The sequence below is a fragment of the Penaeus japonicus genome, unplaced genomic scaffold (assembly GCF_977035675.1).
Source record: "Penaeus japonicus unplaced genomic scaffold, GWHDUDI00000001_assembly GWHDUDI00000012, whole genome shotgun sequence".
Classification (NCBI taxonomy): domain Eukaryota; kingdom Metazoa; phylum Arthropoda; class Malacostraca; order Decapoda; family Penaeidae; genus Penaeus; species Penaeus japonicus.
The window spans coordinates 41,374,584-41,394,583 of NW_028234414.1; the positions used below are offsets into that span (position 1 = coordinate 41,374,584).

Sequence of the window (20,000 nt, forward strand, 5' to 3'; positions counted from 1 at the left end):
GTTTGAGATTGTTATAGAAGGGAAATCCATGCTCTATTGTTGCCTCGCTCACTTCATCCTTCGCCTCACCTGCGTAATCAAGGCTTTCTTCCTTAATTTCCACACACGTCTCTTCGGTGACGCTTTCGCTGACTTATTCCTTGATTGCGACCCCTGCGCCGTAGATTTCCTCGTCCCTGAGTGGGGCCAAAGGCGGCCAGTCCGACAGGAAGTTCATCGTCGCCTTCTGAAGATGATATATGATGAAAGAAACAAACGAAATAACATTATTTATAGGAATATAAATATGCTCCAGGAACTAAGCATAAAATAAACCATGAACATAATTTTCATATACAGAAAAAAATGTATATATATATATATTTATATATATGTATATATATATATTTTTTTTTTTCTTTCTTTCTTTTTTTTCTGCATTAGATTGACCAACCTTCTCATGCATTTGTCAGAAACTTGACTAATGTAATAATCTATAATAACAGTTACTCTTAGACCTGCTTTTAAAGCAACTAATACCATTGGCAGCTTTTTAAAACCCTGGATAAGGATAGAGATTCCCGAAACTCGTTCACTGTAAACAAATATGTTTGTGGTAGCTGTAATGCCGCCTATGTTGGAGAGACCACCGGAAATCTTTCCATTAGGGGAGACGGACAAGATCTAGATAGAGTGAACGAGTGTTTTCAACTATCAGAGATCATAGTGAAGTGCATGATGGCCCTGTCAATAACTGCAATTTTTATATCCTTGACTCTGCTACCTCTGATTCAGAACCATGTATTTTGGAAAGCCTATGGATATGGAAATTGATATAGAATTGATATAGCTATTTAGCCAATCTCGAAATATTAAAATAATGCAATCACCCTCTATCCATTTTCTTTTTTCTTAACCAGTTTTACGTGCATTTGTTTATGTATTTGTATTAATCTTATGTTTATTTTTACTGTCTTATTATTCTTAACAAATGTTTGAAATAAATGATGTTCACTGCTGCCCTGGCTGTTAACTTCCTTATATATATGTGTATATATATATATATATATATATATATATATATATATATATATATATTTATATATATATATATATATATCTGTATATATATATATATATATATATATATATATATATATATATATATGTGTGTGTGTATGTGTGTGTGTGTGTGTGTGTGTGTGTGTGTGTGTGTGTGTACATTAAGAAGAACAGCAACCAAGGGCAAGAGGAACAACACTGAAGGGAATCGCTGTCGCGAAGAAAACGGGAAACCAAAACAACCAACGAAAATATCCCTGACCAAATGGTCAAGGTCATCCTCTTTCTGAGTCTGTCTGTTTGTCAGATGTCGTTTCTACTCATTCCCATTGAACACAACATATAATTCATATCAAAACCACAGCTAGACATAACAGGAAAAGTGGAAATCAAGAATTACACACTAAATATTGTAAACTAATCACACATTACAGTAATTTGATTATCTAGAAAATAATAATTTCCAATACTTTTACTTTCCTATTTGTAAATCAGATATTTTTATCAGCAAGTAATTTTGTAATGGTCTTACGTGTACGATCTTACGTGTATGTTATCTCTATGTTATGTGATCTTATGCGTATGGTCTTACGTGTATGATCTTATGTGTATGTTATCTTTATGTTATGTGATCTTATGCGCATGGTCTTATGTGTACGATCTTATGTATATGTTATCTCTATGTTATGTGATCTTATGCGTATGATCTTACGTGTATGATCTTATGTGTATGTTATCTTTATGTTGTGTGATCTTATGCGTATGGTCTTATGTATACGATCTTATGAGTTTGTTATCTCTATGTTACGTGATCTTATGTGTGTTATCTCTTTGTTATGTTGTCTTATGTGTATGTCCAGTATACCAACAGAGCATCAATTACATTGAACTACAGGAATAACTCGATTGGTGTGGAATGTTATAGTATCCACACAAATCCACTAATGCTTTCGTACGAAATGAGATTGGAAAGCTCTCGCGCTCACTCGAAAACCAATGAAAAATCGTTCAGGCGGGGTCTCGCATGTATTCTCTCTGATTGGTTCTCGCATGTGGTTCGTTACTCTCTCCACTCTCGTATAATTTCACATTATTTTTCAAATACGAGAATGAACTAGGTATTTCAATATTTCAGAAGTAAAACTAGATGTAAGAGAAAGATACTTACATAAGAGGCGTCGCTGCGAAATAAGTCCCTATCTGTTGTTACAAAGAAGATACTCTGTATCTGGCTTCCTGTGCTTGCACTATTTCTCTTGCTATCTCTCTCTTAATAAAGGGGAGAGGCAAGACTGGCTCACTGGGTTCCCTCTTCACTGAGACTGATTCAAATGCGTTTGTGTGGTCATGCAATAAGCAGTTGCAAAACACATGCAGAAGCAATGGCACTCTCTCACCCATTCACGCACATTCCTCTTCGCGGAGCGAGCTCTCGGGACAGACTCCCTGACCCGAGGTGTCGCTTCCATCCCTCGGTCACCAGGTCAGCACATCTGACCTGGTCCTGGCGTGGTGATCACGTGATGGCGGGGACATGCCCTCGTGCACACGTGGTGATCACGTGATGGCGGGGACATTCCCTCGTGCACACGTGGTGATCACGTGATGGCGGGGACATGCCCTCGTGCACACGCAAACATCCGCACGGAAATTTCCTCTGTTACACCAGGACATACTCTGCCGTTGCTGCGTTGGTGATCGAGGGCGTTTAGAGCCTCCAGCCATAGAGATGGTAGTCTGGCAAGGAGCCTTGTGACAGTGTGTGTGTATATATGGAATCATATATATATATATATATATATATATATATATATATATATATATGTATATATATATATATATATATATATATATATATATATATATATGTATGTATGTATGTATGTATGTATATATATATATATATATATATATATATATATATATATATATATATATATATATATATATATATATAGTGAGAGAGAGAGAGAGAGAGAGAGAGAGAGGTAGATAGGGAAAAGAACGTTAACGAAAGATAGAAGAAAGAGAAAATTTCCCTCCACCCTCAGAGTAATAGCATTACTTTTAATGGTCAGAATTACCTGTTAAGGACTCCCTCTTGCCTATTGACGCATGCCGACCCCTTCACACCCGCACTGACAATCTATGAAGTCACACATGACCATAGTCACACCATGACGACACCTCACTCCCCTTCCTCTCCTCCCCACCACCCCCCCTACCCCTCCCACCCGCCCTCGCTTCACCTCTCCTCTCGTTGCGCGCTCCCTCTTCCCGGCTCTGATACCGGCACCCGCATCACGCAAACCTTCGCGCGCAAAACACGTTGACGACTTTGCGAAATCTTGGACCGCTAACGATAATGCTCCTAAGTTTATTGCTAGTGCTACCACTACTATTCCGGCATTTCATGATCTACTGATAGACGTTTCTTGTCCTTCGGCAAATGGTACTGCTTTGATATTACCTGATAATATATGAGTAAAAGGTTGTGCAACATTAGCTTCCTTGTATAGTATTACTGATAATATATGTCAGGTGCATGTATTTAATCTGACCCCGGCCCCATTGACTATTAACGTTGGTGTACCTGTAATATCTTATGAATTCACAGACTTGCCTATCAGCGAATTTGATTTACCCTCCCCTGTTTTTTCTGCAACATCATCTACCCCTGATGAGCTGAGCTCTGATCATGTTCTGAAGCAAACTTTAGATTTTCATGAAGGATATGATATTTTGGATAACTTATTTAAAGAATTCCCAAACGTACTGCCAACCAAGGATCGTCCTATCGGAAAAACAACATTGCTTCAACACTCCATTACCCTCGAGCCTGATGCTAAGCCTTCGTACATACCGAGTTATAAAATCCCTCATTCAAAGCGACAGGCCTTGGAAAAGGAAGTTAAAACAATCTTAGACATGAATCTTATTCAACCAAGCAATTCACCCTGGGCCTCCCCCTCCTCCTTGTTCCAAAGAAGGATAATACTTTCCGCCCAGTGGTCGACTATCGCAAGTTGAATAAAGTAACAGTGCCAGAACCATTCCCAATTCCTAATCTTAGATTGTTGTTGCAAGACATTGGCTCTAATAATAAGATTTTTTCAACTATTGACCTTGCTGAAGGCTTCCTGCAAGTTCCTATGGCTCCTGAAAGCGTGCCATATACGGCTTGCTCGACAAATATGGGACACTTTGAATCTTTAGTATGCCCTTTTGGCCTTCGCAATTCCCCTCTCACATTTAGCAGATTAATGTCACTTGTACTATCAGGATTAATTAACGATCAGGTCCTTGTGTATTTAGATATTTTAATTTGCTCACCCTCCCTCTCTGAACACGAGAATAAATTGCGTCAGGTTTTCAATAGGCTATCAACTGCAGGATTAACTATTCAACCTAGCAAGTGTCAGTTCTTCAAGTCTAAATTAGAATTCTTAGGCCATACCTTGTCATCTAAAGGTATTGCACCTAATGATTCAAAAGTTAAAGCCATTGCCGACTTTCCAGCACCTAAGAACCAGAAGGAATGAAATCATTTTTAGGCCTTTCAGGTTTTTACAAGCCGTTCATTCAAGGTCACGGGTCCATCGCGAACCGCTTAATCATCTCCTTAATAAGGATTCTACTTGGCAGTGGACAGACGAGGAAAAAGCCGCATTTACAACTCTTAAGTCGTGACTAATTAAGGCTCCACTCTTAGCCTTCCCCGATTTCAATTTGCCTTTTGTCCTCACCACTGATGCCTCAAACCTCGGGCTCGGAGCAGTACTCCACCAGAAACATGGCCATTCTGGAAAAATGAAGCCCATTGCTTTTGCAAGTCGCGCCCTCAATTCAGCGGAAAAACGTTATCATACGACGGACCGTGAAATACTAAGTATCACATGGGCCCTCCGTCACTTTCGAGAGCTAATCTTGGGATATCAAATAGAAGTGCACACCGATTATTCCCCCCTCACGTCCATATTTAAAGGTTGGGACCCTCATGGACGACGCGCCCGCGCAATTGAAATTCTTGCAGAGTTTGACGTCACCATTGTTTATTTACCCGGGAAACAAAATGTCGTTGCCGACGCGCTAACACGCGCTCCTCTCTCTGATGCTCACAACCTGCCTGAATCTAGCTCCTCGCCCACCTTTGCCGCCTGCAGGTGAAATTCTCTTACATTGCACCGATCTTGGCAAATACTGCCGCGCCTACCGTTGAGGATCCTTCAGAGGACGAGATCCGGCCTGCACTTGTTAATGGTCGCCGTTCCGACCCCATTCATTCTGTTACCTCCCCGGTCTTGGCTGCTCCAGCCGTACCTCCAATGGACCCCCCCCCCCCCCACGGAGGACGAGATCCGGCTAGCGCAACGTAATGATAATCTGTACGGCCCCTTAATCCAAGCCTTAGAAAGGAATGAAAAACTCCCCCTAGCAGACATGTTCGAATAAGTCAACTTTACCTCAATGCTAAAGATCTACTTTGCTACAAGTCTCGATATAGGACAAGAAAGCTCAAGGCATCTCGTAAACTTGTAGTTATTCCTGAATCTCTTGCAGGTCGAATCCTTCCTCTTTTCCTTGAATCAAAAGAAGCTGCACACTTTGGCAAGTATAAGGCAATTCACTTAGCTCAGCAACGCTTCTTTTTTCCCACGCCTCATTAGCAAAGTTGCTAAGTATGTTCAGTCTTGTAAGCAATGCCCATATTACAAGGGAAATGCCAACGACCCAGCCCCTGCATTGAAATATGACATTCCAGACTTTCCTTTCCAGAAGGTCTCTTGCGACACATTGTCAGGTTTTCTACCTTCTCGCAATGGAAATCGTTATATTTTAGTCTTCATTGATAACTTCACTCGTTTTTGTGAACTAGTCCCCGTGCCCAACAAAACAGCAAATGTTGTTGCACATGCTTTTCACGACTTCTGTCATAGATATTCAGCTCCCATGTATTTTTCAACTAATAACGGGACTGAATTTCATAACAGAGTCATGGATAAGTTATGTGATATCATGAATATAACTCGTGTTAACATTCTCCCTTACCGCCCACGAAGTAATGGTATTACAGAAAGGCTCAACTCCTCCATCCTCTCATTAACGAGATCGCTTGTTGATGCGACATCGGATACATGGGGTGAATCGCTATTGACAATCCAGTCTTGTATTAATGGTACATTGCATTCTTCCTTACGTGATACCCCACATTTCCTTTTATATGGAATGGATAAAAGACTATCCTATGACCTCTTTGATGAAAATCAAGTTCCTTCATATAATGATAATTATGCTGAATTTCTTCTAAATAGAAATAAGTCAATCTTTCAAATCACAAAGAAGCATTTGACTAATTCCAGAGATAGAATACTGTCATTTCAACACAAAGTGGCCCGCCACAAGGACATTGAAGTTGGAGCACTAGTATTTAGAAAAGTCAACCAACTCAATATTAAGTCAAAGCTTGCTCCTAGATCTGAAGGTCCATTTAGAGTAATTAGTGTAAGGAACAACAAGGCCTACATTAAATGCATACAGTCAGGTGAACACTCTTGGTTTCATTTCGACGTCCTAAAGTTTGCTCACAAGTACTGTTCTCCCCCGGCCGACGAACACTAATTGATTTTTATCTTACTGCCCTTGGGCTTATCATTCTTCACTTTGTCGTCTGCCGATCGCCATGCCGTACCCCCTAGGCTTCGCGCAGTACCAGGAGCCTTCGTTGAGGACCATGGGCTAGTCTTACCAATAACAAACAATGTGAAAATCAAAATTTCGCTTCAGCCGATTGCTGACTTCTCCGGCCTGGCTACTTTCCACTTACGTAAGATAGCATCACTTCAAGCGCAGGTAACTCGTGAACATTTAACGCAGCAGCAATTCCCTCTTATTGACAGTGCACTTAATTTTATCCATAATCAACTTTCTTCTTTTGTAGAACATAAACATCGCTCACGACGAGGATTAATTAATGCTGTCGGAAAGATTGCCCACGCGTTATTTGGCGTTGTAGATTTTGATACTTTCACTTCTAAATTCTCAGAATATCAGAATAATCTCAGAACAATTACTCACAGATTTGATTCATCGATTCATGCCGTCAACACTATTGCCGCTAATGTTCACGAGTTACAGAGGGCATTTCACAGCGTTAACTCAACCTTTGAAAGCCTCTCCACAAAGCTCAATAATTCTAACCATTTCACTGAGCTCGCGTTTAATGTGCTATCTTACCAAGTGACAATTAATAAGATTATAAATAATATTAACTCAATAACCAACTCGTTGATTTCAGCAACAGCAGGCGAAGTGCTTCCTAGTCTCATTACTCCACATGACTTACGCCCTATTCACCACAATATCTCCTCTGCTAATGTTAAGCCTCTTTTTCCTCTAAAGCAACGAATTCAGTTCTACTCTACTCTAAAATCTTACCTCTTAATTTCAGGTCTCTCTGTACTTATTCCACTCTCCCCTGAAACAACCATCAAGGCTTATTTCATACACCCATTCCCACAAAACAAATAACACTTTCTTCACTTTAAACACACAACATTCACTCATCCTAAAATCCCTTTACGGCCAGGCTATTTCTTTCCCACCAGCAGATTTCTTAGACAGCTGTGTAAAGACCACTCATCGCACATTTGTTTGCACTTCATCCCTCTGGCACTTGACACAAACATGCCATCTTGCTCCAGGGTACTCATTACAAACCATAACATTATAGGTCAGTGCACATTCTCTGAAATCCGTGGTTCGGTTAGGCCGTTTCTTATCTCATTTCCCGACATTACCCTATTATTTTATTTCAAGGCTACTACAACTACAGTTATGTGTAACAAGCATAACCCTGATGTTATTCTACAAGGTACTTTTGTTCTTCCAGCCTCATGTGAACTGACTTCCTTGTCCTTATTTATTCCAGCCACCCATACCTACACAAGGAAGATTGCAATGAATACCTCCTACCTGCAGCCCATGTCGGTATCATTGCCATCCTATAACATTTCTCTTCCTAGTATAACCTTTTAACAGATGCCTACTTTGCAACAGCTTGATGCATTTACCCCGCTCAGCCCGTTCCACGCAACCTACATTTATCCCGTATACGTTACCATCGCCGGAATGTGTATGTTGCTAGTAACCCTAGGAGCGTGCTATTGCATCACCTACAGGAGAGTTGCATTGAAAAACAAGCAAGTAAAACCTACCCATGATTCTGTTGCATATGCCAGTTACCCCCAAAAAAAAAAAATAATAATAATAATGATACATATATATATAAAATAATAATAATAATAAACAAATAAAAAACATTTTGATACAATATTCAATATATTACTCTTACGTTTGTTTTTTTTCTTGTTGCACGAACTATTTTCCTTTTCATATCTCGAACTATGCCTTCCACCCTACGTCCCCACTTACCTCTCTAAAGCCTTATAAGGCGCCAGGTACTTGTACTTTTTTTTCAAGCTACGATATTAACGGATGCAGAAGAGTACACCTCCCAGGTGTGTTAAACCTGTAACTTCCGGAGCTGATCTCGAGGCCTGCCATGCTGCACAACCGTGTAGTACTGTGCATCAATCAAGACACTGCCAGATGTTTGCTGTCTTTTCGTATATCACTCTTATAGAGTTCCCCTGATCAAGGAATTCTTACCCTCAGTTAAGTATAAAGCTTCCTACTTTATTTCTTACCAAATCGGGACGATTTGGGGTAGCATGGTAGAGCGATATGAAGGTATTTATATTTAACGTTTAACAACGCAAATGTCTGACCTGAGAAAATATGATCAAGTTACAATACACAGATGTGATCTTCTTAATTACCGGGTTTCGCATATCACCCAGGGATAGGACAAAGACACGTCCCAGGCAGCACCTGCGACTTTGGCCCTTCTGGAGAATCTGGTCATTTCCGCATCATAGGAAAATCACCCTCAAAGGCTGACCGAAGGGCGGACCTATGAATTGCGATGATCCGAAGCCAGCCAACCAGGAAATAGCGACCTAAGCTGACACTTGGATCAGCCACACCTATTTTTCCTGTAGACGGGTCATCGCCCCGCCTAGCGAAGTGTAGTGAAGTCACACTTGGTCTACTGACCTTGACTGCTCTCACCAACCTTTAACTCATCTGCATCTTCGATTTGTGTACCAGTGCTAATCTTGATCTTTATTTCCAGAGTCATTTCTTGTCACATATATATTATATCGTGTCTTAATACTGTGATTATTTTGAAGTTATAATATATTGTTATCGTATCAGCTGCTGTGTTTGACACCAACCTTTTATTTCTCTATGTGTGGATATTAAAGTAATCTTATACCCATCACACCCACACACACACACACGCATATATATATATATATATATATATATATATATATATATATATATATATATATATATATATATATATATATATATATATATATATATATATAGTGTGTGTGTGTGTGTGTGTGTGTGTATTATAATTATGATAATAATTATAAACATTATAATAAAGACAACCGTCATAATTAAAATAACCAGAAAATCATGATGAACTTTATAACTATATATATTGAGGAATTATAATCATTATAGCATTATAAGTATAATGATAATCATCATAACCATCATAGTCCCTAAAATAATTGAAAATAGCATACTCATATCATCTTTCCTATCATTAAAATCATTACCATCACCGTTTTCAATGTGAACGCTATTACCATCATCGTAATTCGATGTAATATTATTATCATTATTATAGTTATGATAATTGATTCACTAATATTATCACAATAATTATCGGCATTACTGCTATTAACACCACAATCATATCAGTTATAGTTGTATTAATGTTATGTATTTCATGACTATAGTGAAGTTATAATCATTACCATGACAGTTATTACTTATATCATTACCAACATGGTTCTTATTGCCGTGATTATTATTACCACTATCATTATTACCAGTTTTACCATTTCCATTATCATGAGCATCGCCATTAGCATTATTTTAACTCTTATAATTTTCATTATTTTTTATCATTAACAATAATATGATAATATCCACGATCATTACCATAATTAGTGCCATTATATCGTTGTAATGATCATCTTCACATTACCATTATTACAATCATTGCCGTTCCACACATCAACATTAATGGCAGTCATCGATGTCACTATAACTGACATCGGCATCACCACGATTATTTGTTATTATCATCATCATTGCCATCATTCTTATTAACTGTTATTCTTGTCGTATTTTATGATTACCATTTCCACCATCATTACTATTATCATCATTACTATCGTTATTAGTAATATTTTTTTATTACTGTTGCTGATATTGTTATCACTGCCATCATTATCAGCCACTAACAGAATTATATTCAAAACACCAACAGTCATAATTATCGTCCACGCGTAAGCGAGTCCTGGACGAGTGACAAGGCATGGCGATTGCCCTTCCTCGCCCCCAAGACCTGGGGGGGGAGCCTGGAGGTACAATGATTATCATTCTTACAATGCTTTTGAAACTCAGGATTTGTATAACGCCTATAATGATAATAGTGAAAATGAACTTTTTAATGGTTTAGTGCTGACTATGATATTTATACAGATTAGGATATTTGTATTGACTTTGAGGATTATATTGATGGGTTTTGGCCCATGTTTCTTACCAGCTCCATACAAGTACATGACCTGTGTGGTTGGAGTAGCTGCTGGCATGGTGATAATAATGATAATGATGATGGTGATAACCATGATAATGATGATGTTGATAATGATAATAATGATGATAATAATGATAATAATGATAATGATGATGATAATAATGATAATGATGATGATAATAATGATAATGATGACGATAACAATACTAATGATGATGATAATAATAACGATAATGATAAGCACGAAGGTAATAGTAACAATGATAATGAAATAAGCAATGATGATAGCAATAATGGTATGATAATATAGGAATATGTTGATAAAATAATGAAAGAATATGATGATATAATAATATAAGAATATGATGATATAATAATATACGAATACGATGATATAATGACATATGAATATGATGATATAATGACATAAGAATATGATGATATAATAATATAATAACATAGGTCATAATGATAATCATAAAGACAATACCAATGAGGAAAATAAAAATACAAGAGGAATTGTTACCCACAACGCGTCGGCAGTGGTCATGCAATAATAGGCGAATCTCACGAGCAATTGCTCGTCTTGAGCAAGTTGATGCCAATTGCCCTTCTCTCTTTTTTTCTCTCTCTCTCTTACTCTCTCTCTCTCTCTCTCCCTCTCTCTCTCTCTCTCTTTCTCCCCCTCCCCCCTTCTCTCTCTCTCTCTCTCTCTTTCTCCCCCACCCCCCTTCCCTCTCTCTCTCTCTGCCTCTCTCTCTCTTTCCCCTCCTTCTCTCTCTCTTTCTCCCCCCACCCCCTCTCTCTCTCTCTCTCTCCCCCCCCTCTCTCTCTCTCTCTCTTTCTCTTTCTCTCTCTCTCTCTCTCTCTCTCTCTCTCTCTCTCTCTTTCTCCCCCTCCCCCTTCTCTCTCTCTCTCTCTCTCTCTCTCTCTCTCTCTCTCTCTCTCTCTCTCTCTCTCTCTCCTCATCTCCTTTCTCGTTTTCCCTAACTTTTCGCTTTCTTTATATCTATCGATCTGTCTCACTCTCTTCTGTAGGATGAAAGTTTATCTGACAATTCTTCTGCCTCTCTTCTCTCATTCTGTCTCTCCTTCTCCCTCTCTGCCTCCTGCCACTGCGCGATAATGTATGTGCTTTATATATCTATATATCTATATATCTATCTATCTATATACATATATATATATATATATATATATATATATATATATATATATATATATATATTATAATTGTGATTATGATAGTAATGCAGGTAATATGGATGAATATGATAAGAAACCCGAAAATTTATATAAGATCTATATATATCTAAATATACATACAATATCCCTATATGCATATGATTATTATTATAGTTCTTATTATCATGATTATTACTATTAAAATGATAACTATAATAATATAACTATAATATTATAATAACTGATATATATATCATTATGATCATAAAAATGGTCTAAGTTATAATGATGATCTATATAAATATTATGATGAAAATAGTACCTACGATCATTCAAATTATTATAATGATCATATTATTTCATAATGCCATATCACGTACCCAAAAATATTAATCATATATCATGTTGGCATATCATATATTAATCATATATCATATTGACAAGAACAATACAAATGCTGATAATGATATCTATAAGTAATGATGAAGTTAACCATAATTATTATTAGAGGATAATGATGATCTCAAAAAATATGATAATGATTCTTATTACAGCGATCATTGTTACCAATATCATTATAACCATTACAATCCTTATGAATATTATAATCATAAGTGTTATCATTACGATTAATACCACGATTATTAATACCATTACCATTCTCATTCTCATTACTATTATTATTACCATTATCATCACCATTGCCACTACCTTATCATTATCATTTTTATCATTACCATTATCATCATTATTGCCAATTTTTATCATTAATAAACCCATTGTCTTTATTACCATTATCATTGTCAGTGCCATTATTGTCATATTCATTGATACTGTCATTGCATACATCATCATGATTGACTTTATTATTAATATTAATATAATTGATATCAACATTACCATTATGATTTTTATTATCATCACCATTATTGTCATTTCCCTTATATATTGTAATTGTCATTGTTTAAAATAATTCGTAATTATGGTATCGTTATCATTACTATCATTATTATCGCTATTATTACCACCTATATCATGATGATTACTTTTATCATTGTCACTTTTAGTATTATTATCCACAGTTGCAATTTCCTTTATCTCTAACATGCAAGCAAGTCAAGAGGCATGACGATTGCCTTTCCTCGTCCCCTAAGACCTGGGGGGAGCCTGTAGTTCCCTTACTCTGCCTCCGCCTCTCCAGTCCAGTCCAGCCACGGCTTCGATAAGCGAAGAGCCTCCTGCCCCATGGATAAACAAAGAAATTCAGGCTCTCATGCATGAAAGAAATAATGCACAGAAAAAAAACTAAAGTTAGATAGATTCAACGTAACACTACAAGATGATTACAAAAAACTAAAAAGAGAAGTAAGAAATCGATTACACGGAGCTAAATCTGAGCATTACAATGATCGATTAAAGGAGAATAGTGGTAATTCAGCAGCAACCTGGAAAACTCTGAGGGAACTCATACCGAATTCTAAAAAAAAGTAGCGACGATGTATATGAGGAAGTAGATAAAAAAGTCGAAGAGTTCAATGCGTTCTTTGCTAATGTTGGCAAAGCTACCTTTGCTAAAACTCAAACTCAAAAGGGTAATGAAATCAATCATAACTATTTTCCCAGTAGTTATCATGTAAATTTTAAACTTCAACCCATTAGCAGTAACGATATCATACTTTTTGTGAAACATATGAAAACAACCAGCTCTTATGGTTCTGATGGCATCCCGTTACGCTTTTTGAGAGACTCCCTCCCGGTGTTGATCCCTTACATCACTTGCATCATAAACACCTCTCTTGTGACAGGTGTCTTTCCCACAGCATGGAAGCATTCCATCGTCGTCCTCATGTTCAAGAACGGGGAGAGGAACGATGTGAGTAACTATAGACCCATATCATTACTCCCATTATTGTCAAAAAACCTAGAAAAGTCTGTAGCCTCTCAACTCACTAAATTCCTGGAATTGAATAGTCTTCTCAGTGAAAATCAACATGGTTTTAGACCAAATCTATCCACCAATACAGCCCTCATTCAGGTAACCAATAAATTATATGAGAATATGGATAGAAGGAAATTATCTTTGATCTCACTGTGTGATCTATCTAAAGCATTTGACAGTGTGAGTCATAAAATTTTAATAGGCAAATGTATGGAAATGGGAATAGAACCAACGTGGTTTGAAAGCTATTTGCAAAAGAGAACCCAGTCAGTCCGTATTGGCAATCACTTGTCCACTAAACATGAGGTATTTTATGGTGTCCCACAAGGATCTATTCTTGGCCCGATCCTATTTATAATCTATGTAAACGATCTGGCAAAACATGTATCCGACTGTTCTATAATTCAATATGCTGACGACACACAACTAATTCACACAGGTACTGTCGACAACTTAAGTAGCCTAATTCATAATGCCGAGCAATCTCTGATTAAGGTTAAAAGATATTTTGTTCACAATGGACTACTTCTCAATGCCAAAAAGACGCAATGTATGTTTGTTGCTTCCGTGAAAAATCTAGGAGTCCACTTTGATAGCCATATGTTGTTCAGTGACCATATAGATGCAATCAGTAAAAAAAATCTATGGAACCTTAATGTTCATAAACCGAATAAAGGACCACTTAAACAAAACTGCCACCATAACTGTGATGCATTCACTAATTCTTAGCTATATCAACTATGATATTACCATATGGGGTGCTACTAACGACACGCAGCTACAGCGTGTCCAAAAACTGCAAAACTTTGCTGCAAAGGTAGCATTAGGTGGTGCGAGAAAGCAGGACCATGCAACACCCTACCTGCGAGAACTTGGGTGGCTTAAGATTAAAGAGAAATACCAATACGAGATTGCTTTAACTGTTTTCAAAACCTTCTCAAAGGATATTCCCAACTGGGTGCTATCGTTCCCTTCGTTAAATGACGTATCGAATATAGAAACAAGGTATAAGGGACAACTATTCATTCCAAAAGTGAATACAAACACTGGGTCAAAGTCTCTTTTAATTGAGGGCCCAAAATTGTGGAATAGCATACCACGTAACGTTAGGGACGCAAACACTGTGTCAGGTTTTAAACAGAGGCTGAAAGACCACCTTTTGAACCAACAATTTAACAAGTAGCTTATTCTATTTTATATTTGATGTACTTTGAAATGTACTTTTATCTTTATGAATTTCATTGATGCTTTTATGTATTTTTATATGTATATATATACTTTTTTATCTCTAGCTTTAAAATCTAAAATGTCTTTTATCTTTATAGATTTAATTGATGCTTTTATGAAATCTTATCTTACATATACCCCTATGTAATGTTTTGGACCTCTTAAAAGTCTTTTAACTTTTAACGAAATGTATTAAAATGTTATGTGTGTATATATGTAAATACTATATCATGTTTTAATCTGAAACTTCTTTTAAAGGACTTCTTCCATTTTATAGTTATTGTACTCTGATGAATTATTATTTTGTAATTTAAAATATATTTACGATACCATGTAAAGAATAACCATATTGTATATTATGGAAATAAAGACTTGATTCTGATTCTGCGTTGACGCCGAAGGAAAGGCAGCACTCGGGTGGTGGAAGGTCAGCTGTGTGGAGAGCGAAGGATATCTCTTCTAATCACTTCGTCGACCGTGTTGAAATCAGGTATGGAATTTAACAACAAAGCATGGATATATCTGTAGCAGTTATGTATCTGGATGTGTGAGTATGTGTATGAATATGTATGTATGAATATTAATAGTTTTATGTGTTTCAAAAGAGCTTATGTTTTATATGTGGATATACGTTTGTGCATGGATTTGAACTTGCATATTTGTATGCATTTTTCTTCGTTGCTATAAGCGAATGTCGAAACACACACAAGCGGGTTTAATTATTATTTAATTATATTACCAATCCTATTATTTTGTTTGTTGTATATTATCTTCAGAAGGCGACGATGAACTTCCTGTCGAACTGGCCGCCTTTGGCCCCACTCAGGGACGAGGAAATCTACGGCGCAGGGGTCGCAATCAAGGAATAAGCCAGCGAAAGCGTCACCGAAGAGACGTGTGTGGAAATTAAGGAAGATGACGCAGATGAGGCGAGGGATGAAGTGAGCGAGACAACAAAAGAGCATGGATTTCCCTTCTATAACAATCTCAAACGAGAATATTTTGAAAGAGACTCAAGTAATGTGAAAGATGGTTCCAAATACGCATTACCAACAGCTCCATTTATGGCTGATGATTTTGGGCCGAAGGGGTCATCAGATGAGGATCAGGCATTGCACTGGGGAGGCCACGAGCAGCTTAGAAATTACGTTAAGAAAAGGAAAAATGTTTGTGAATTTTGTGGCAAGAAATTCCTTTATAAGAGCTTTCTCATGACTCACATGAGAGTGCATACAAATGAGTATAACTGTGAGCTTTGCGAAAAGACTTTCTCCTATAAACAAAATCTAGTAACACACATGAGAGTACATACAAGTGAGAAGCCGTATAGTTGTGAGGTTTGTCACATAAGAGTGCATACACAGGAAAAGCCGTATGTTTGTGAGGTTTGCGAAAAGACTTTCTCTCTCAAATCTCATCTAGTAAAAGTACATACAAAGGAGAAGCCGTATAGTTGTGAGGTTTGTGAAAAGGCTTTTCACAGAAACCAAATCTCATTTATCACATGAGAGTGCATACAAAGGAGAAGCCGTATAGCTGTGAGGTTTGCAAAAAGGCCCTCTCACAGAAGTATAGTCTAGTAATACATATGAGAATACATACAAAGGAGAAGCCATATAGCTGTGAAGTTTGCGAAAAGGCTTTTACACGGAAACACGATATAGTTAGTCATAGGAGAGTACGTGAAGATAAACCTTTTACTTGTGATGTAGACAGCAATGGATTCACCTGTCTCATGATCTAACTTTGATTTGTTATTGAGATATTTAGTAAAATCTTATGCAACAAACACTGTACAACAACTCCCTTAGTCTCAGCCTTCAGACCTCTACTCCGTTTACTTCACACGTGTTAATCGCCTCAGGTCTGTAATCTACTGACAAAAGATTCCGTGTTTACTTTAGAGGAAAGCGAATTCCCATGCACTGTGTGTGTGTGTGTGTGTATTTATGTATGCATGTATGTATGTATGCATGTATATATGTATATATGCATGTATATATGTATGTATATATGTATGTATATATGCATGTATATATGTATGTATATATGTATATATATATAATTATATACCTTTTACTTGTGATGTAGACAGCAATGGATTCACTCAGAAAGGAAGTGACTTGTGGCTTAAGCAGCCTATTCATTGCCATTGTTAACCCTTTTCGTGACGCGAGAGTATATATACCGTCAAACTTTTGCGTCGGTAAACTGTTCTGTTAGTATATATGCCGTCATAAATTCTATGCAATAATATGCAGTTATGGTATGCTATAAGCTTGCTGCGATGGTATATCGACAAAGACAATGCTGCATTCTAATATGCAAGACCTGTCTCATGATCTAACTTTGATTTGTTATTGAGATATTTAGTAAAATCTTATGCAACAAACGCTCCGTTTACTTATCTGGGCTGTCAGTCAAATTCACACGTGATAATCGCCTCAGGTCTGTAATCTACTGACAAAAGATGCCGTATTTACTTTAGAGGAAAACGAATTCCCATGCACTGTGTCTCGTCCCCCAGACGAGGAAGGGCAATCGTCATGCCTCGTCACTCGTCCAGGACTCGCTTACGCGTGGACGATAATTACGACTGTTGGTGTTTTGAATATAACTTTGTTAGTGGCTGATAAAATAATGAAAATGATAAGAGTTATGATAATGTTAATGGCAATGCTCATGATAACATAAATGGTAAAACTGGTACTAATTATAGTGGTAATGATAATTACAGCAATAATAACCATGTTGGTAATGATATAAGTAATAACTGTCATGGTAATGATTATAATAACTGCACGAGAGTTATGGCGGGAAATTCTAGTGATAAAATAACAGAAATACAACTATAATTAAATTGATTGTGGTGTTAATAGTAGTAATGTCGATAATGACGATAATTATTGTGATAATATTAGTGAATATAATTATCATAACTATAATAATGATAATAATATTACTGGCGATCCGAATTACGATGAAGGTAATAGATAATATTGAAAAATGGTGATGGTAGTGATTTTAATGATAGGAAAGATGATAGTGGTTATAATGAGTATGCTATTTTCAATTGCTTTAGGGATTATGATGATTATCATTATACTTATAATGCTACAATGCTTACAATTCTTCAATAAATATAGTTATCATAATTATCATGTTTATTATTATGATGATTATTATGATGATGATGATAGTTATGATGAATAAAATAATAACGAAAATATCAATAAATGTGAATATCATAAGGAATAGAATCCTAAATGACCTTATAAGGATCATCATGATTTTCTAGTTATTTTAATTATGACGACTGTATTTATTATAATGGTTATGATTATTATCATAAATATGATACACACACACACGCGCGCGCGCGCGCGCACACACACACACACACACACATATATATGTGTGTATATATATATATATATATATATATATATATATATATATATATGTATATATATATAATCAGTATAATCATTATAATTATTATAATCATTATAATCATTACAATTAATATAATCATGATGATCATTATAATCTTTATAATCATCATATTAATCATAATCATTATAATTATGATTTTAATTATAATCATTACATCCATTATAATCAAGATATTCATTATATTCATCAAAATCATTTATATCACCAAATTCAGTATCATCATTATTATTATCATCATAATCATTATAATCATTATAGTGATTATATACATTATAATAGATACACTCATCATAATTATTTGAATAAATGATGATATTTATAATGATTATGAGTATTGTCACCATGATGATTATGATGTCAATAATGAGAGATAGGATTATCATAATCACTATAATAATTATAATCATTACAATCGTTATAATCATTAGAATAGTTTTAATCATTTTAGCTTTCACATTCATTATAAGAATTGCGATGATAATAATGATAATGACATAAGTAAACGATAATGATAATAATGATAATAGAACATATGAAGATATTATAATTGATGAGAATGAAAGAACAAAGTAATTAAATAAAATAACGATATTAAGGATGATAATCCGGGTGATTATATTGACAACAATAATACAAATATCCATAATAGTGTTAATGAGGTCAGTCATAATAACAGTCGTTATGATAATGATAACAAATAGGATAATATTAATATCAACGATGATAATGATTTATATTAGTGCGATCATTATCACAATCATTGTCATCATTACCATTATATTTGCTACCATAATTATTATTACCATGATTATCGTTACCACTTTCATTAGTACCACAATCATTTGCATCTTAAGATTAATATTACCCTCATTATTATCATTATAATTACCATACCAACAAAATTATCTTTTCCATTAAAATTATCATAACCATTATGATTATCATTGCCTTTATAACGATCATGATCAATACCATTGTCATTACCATTATACTTATCAATACCATTATTATTAACAATAATATAATTATTATTTTCAGTGTCATTCTTATCCTTATATTACCATTTTCACCAGAATTTCTACCATAACCATTATCATTAATATTGCCATTGCCAGCACCATCGTTCATGACATTATAATCGGTTAATACAATTTATGTTGACATTACCATTAAGATGTTTATTATTATCATCATCATTATTTCCATTGTTCTTATCCCTTCTTTTTGTTGTTGTTTTTCTATTATTATAATTACTATAAGTATTATCGTTATTAGCCCCATCATAATTTTACTGTTATCATTATCATTATCACTCATTATCAGAAGTGTATTTAAGACATCAACAATCAGAATTCCTCTGGTTTTAAGTTTTAAGCATCATCACCAAGGGAAAAAAAATAACCTATTTGGATAACTGTTTATTAACAATAGCAATGAATGTGCTGCTTAAGCCACAAGTCACTT

The 20,000-nt window shown here is 35.8% G+C and overlaps 1 protein-coding gene and 1 pseudogene across 2 annotated transcripts in view; both read right to left on the minus strand.

Moving 5' to 3' along the window:
- Positions 1-2,577, minus strand: part of LOC122242274 (uncharacterized) — a 3,316-nt pseudogene extending 739 nt beyond the window's left edge.
- Positions 2,578-19,945: 17,368 nt separating this feature from the next.
- LOC147470856 (uncharacterized) overlaps positions 19,946-20,000 on the minus strand; it is an 8,581-nt gene continuing 8,526 nt past the window's right edge. For both annotated transcript variants that reach the window (XM_086542806.1, XM_086542807.1), the window contains exon 2: positions 19,946-20,000. This exon is cut by the window's right edge and continues 1,131 nt beyond it. The gene's annotated coding sequence lies outside the window, so the exon portion shown is untranslated.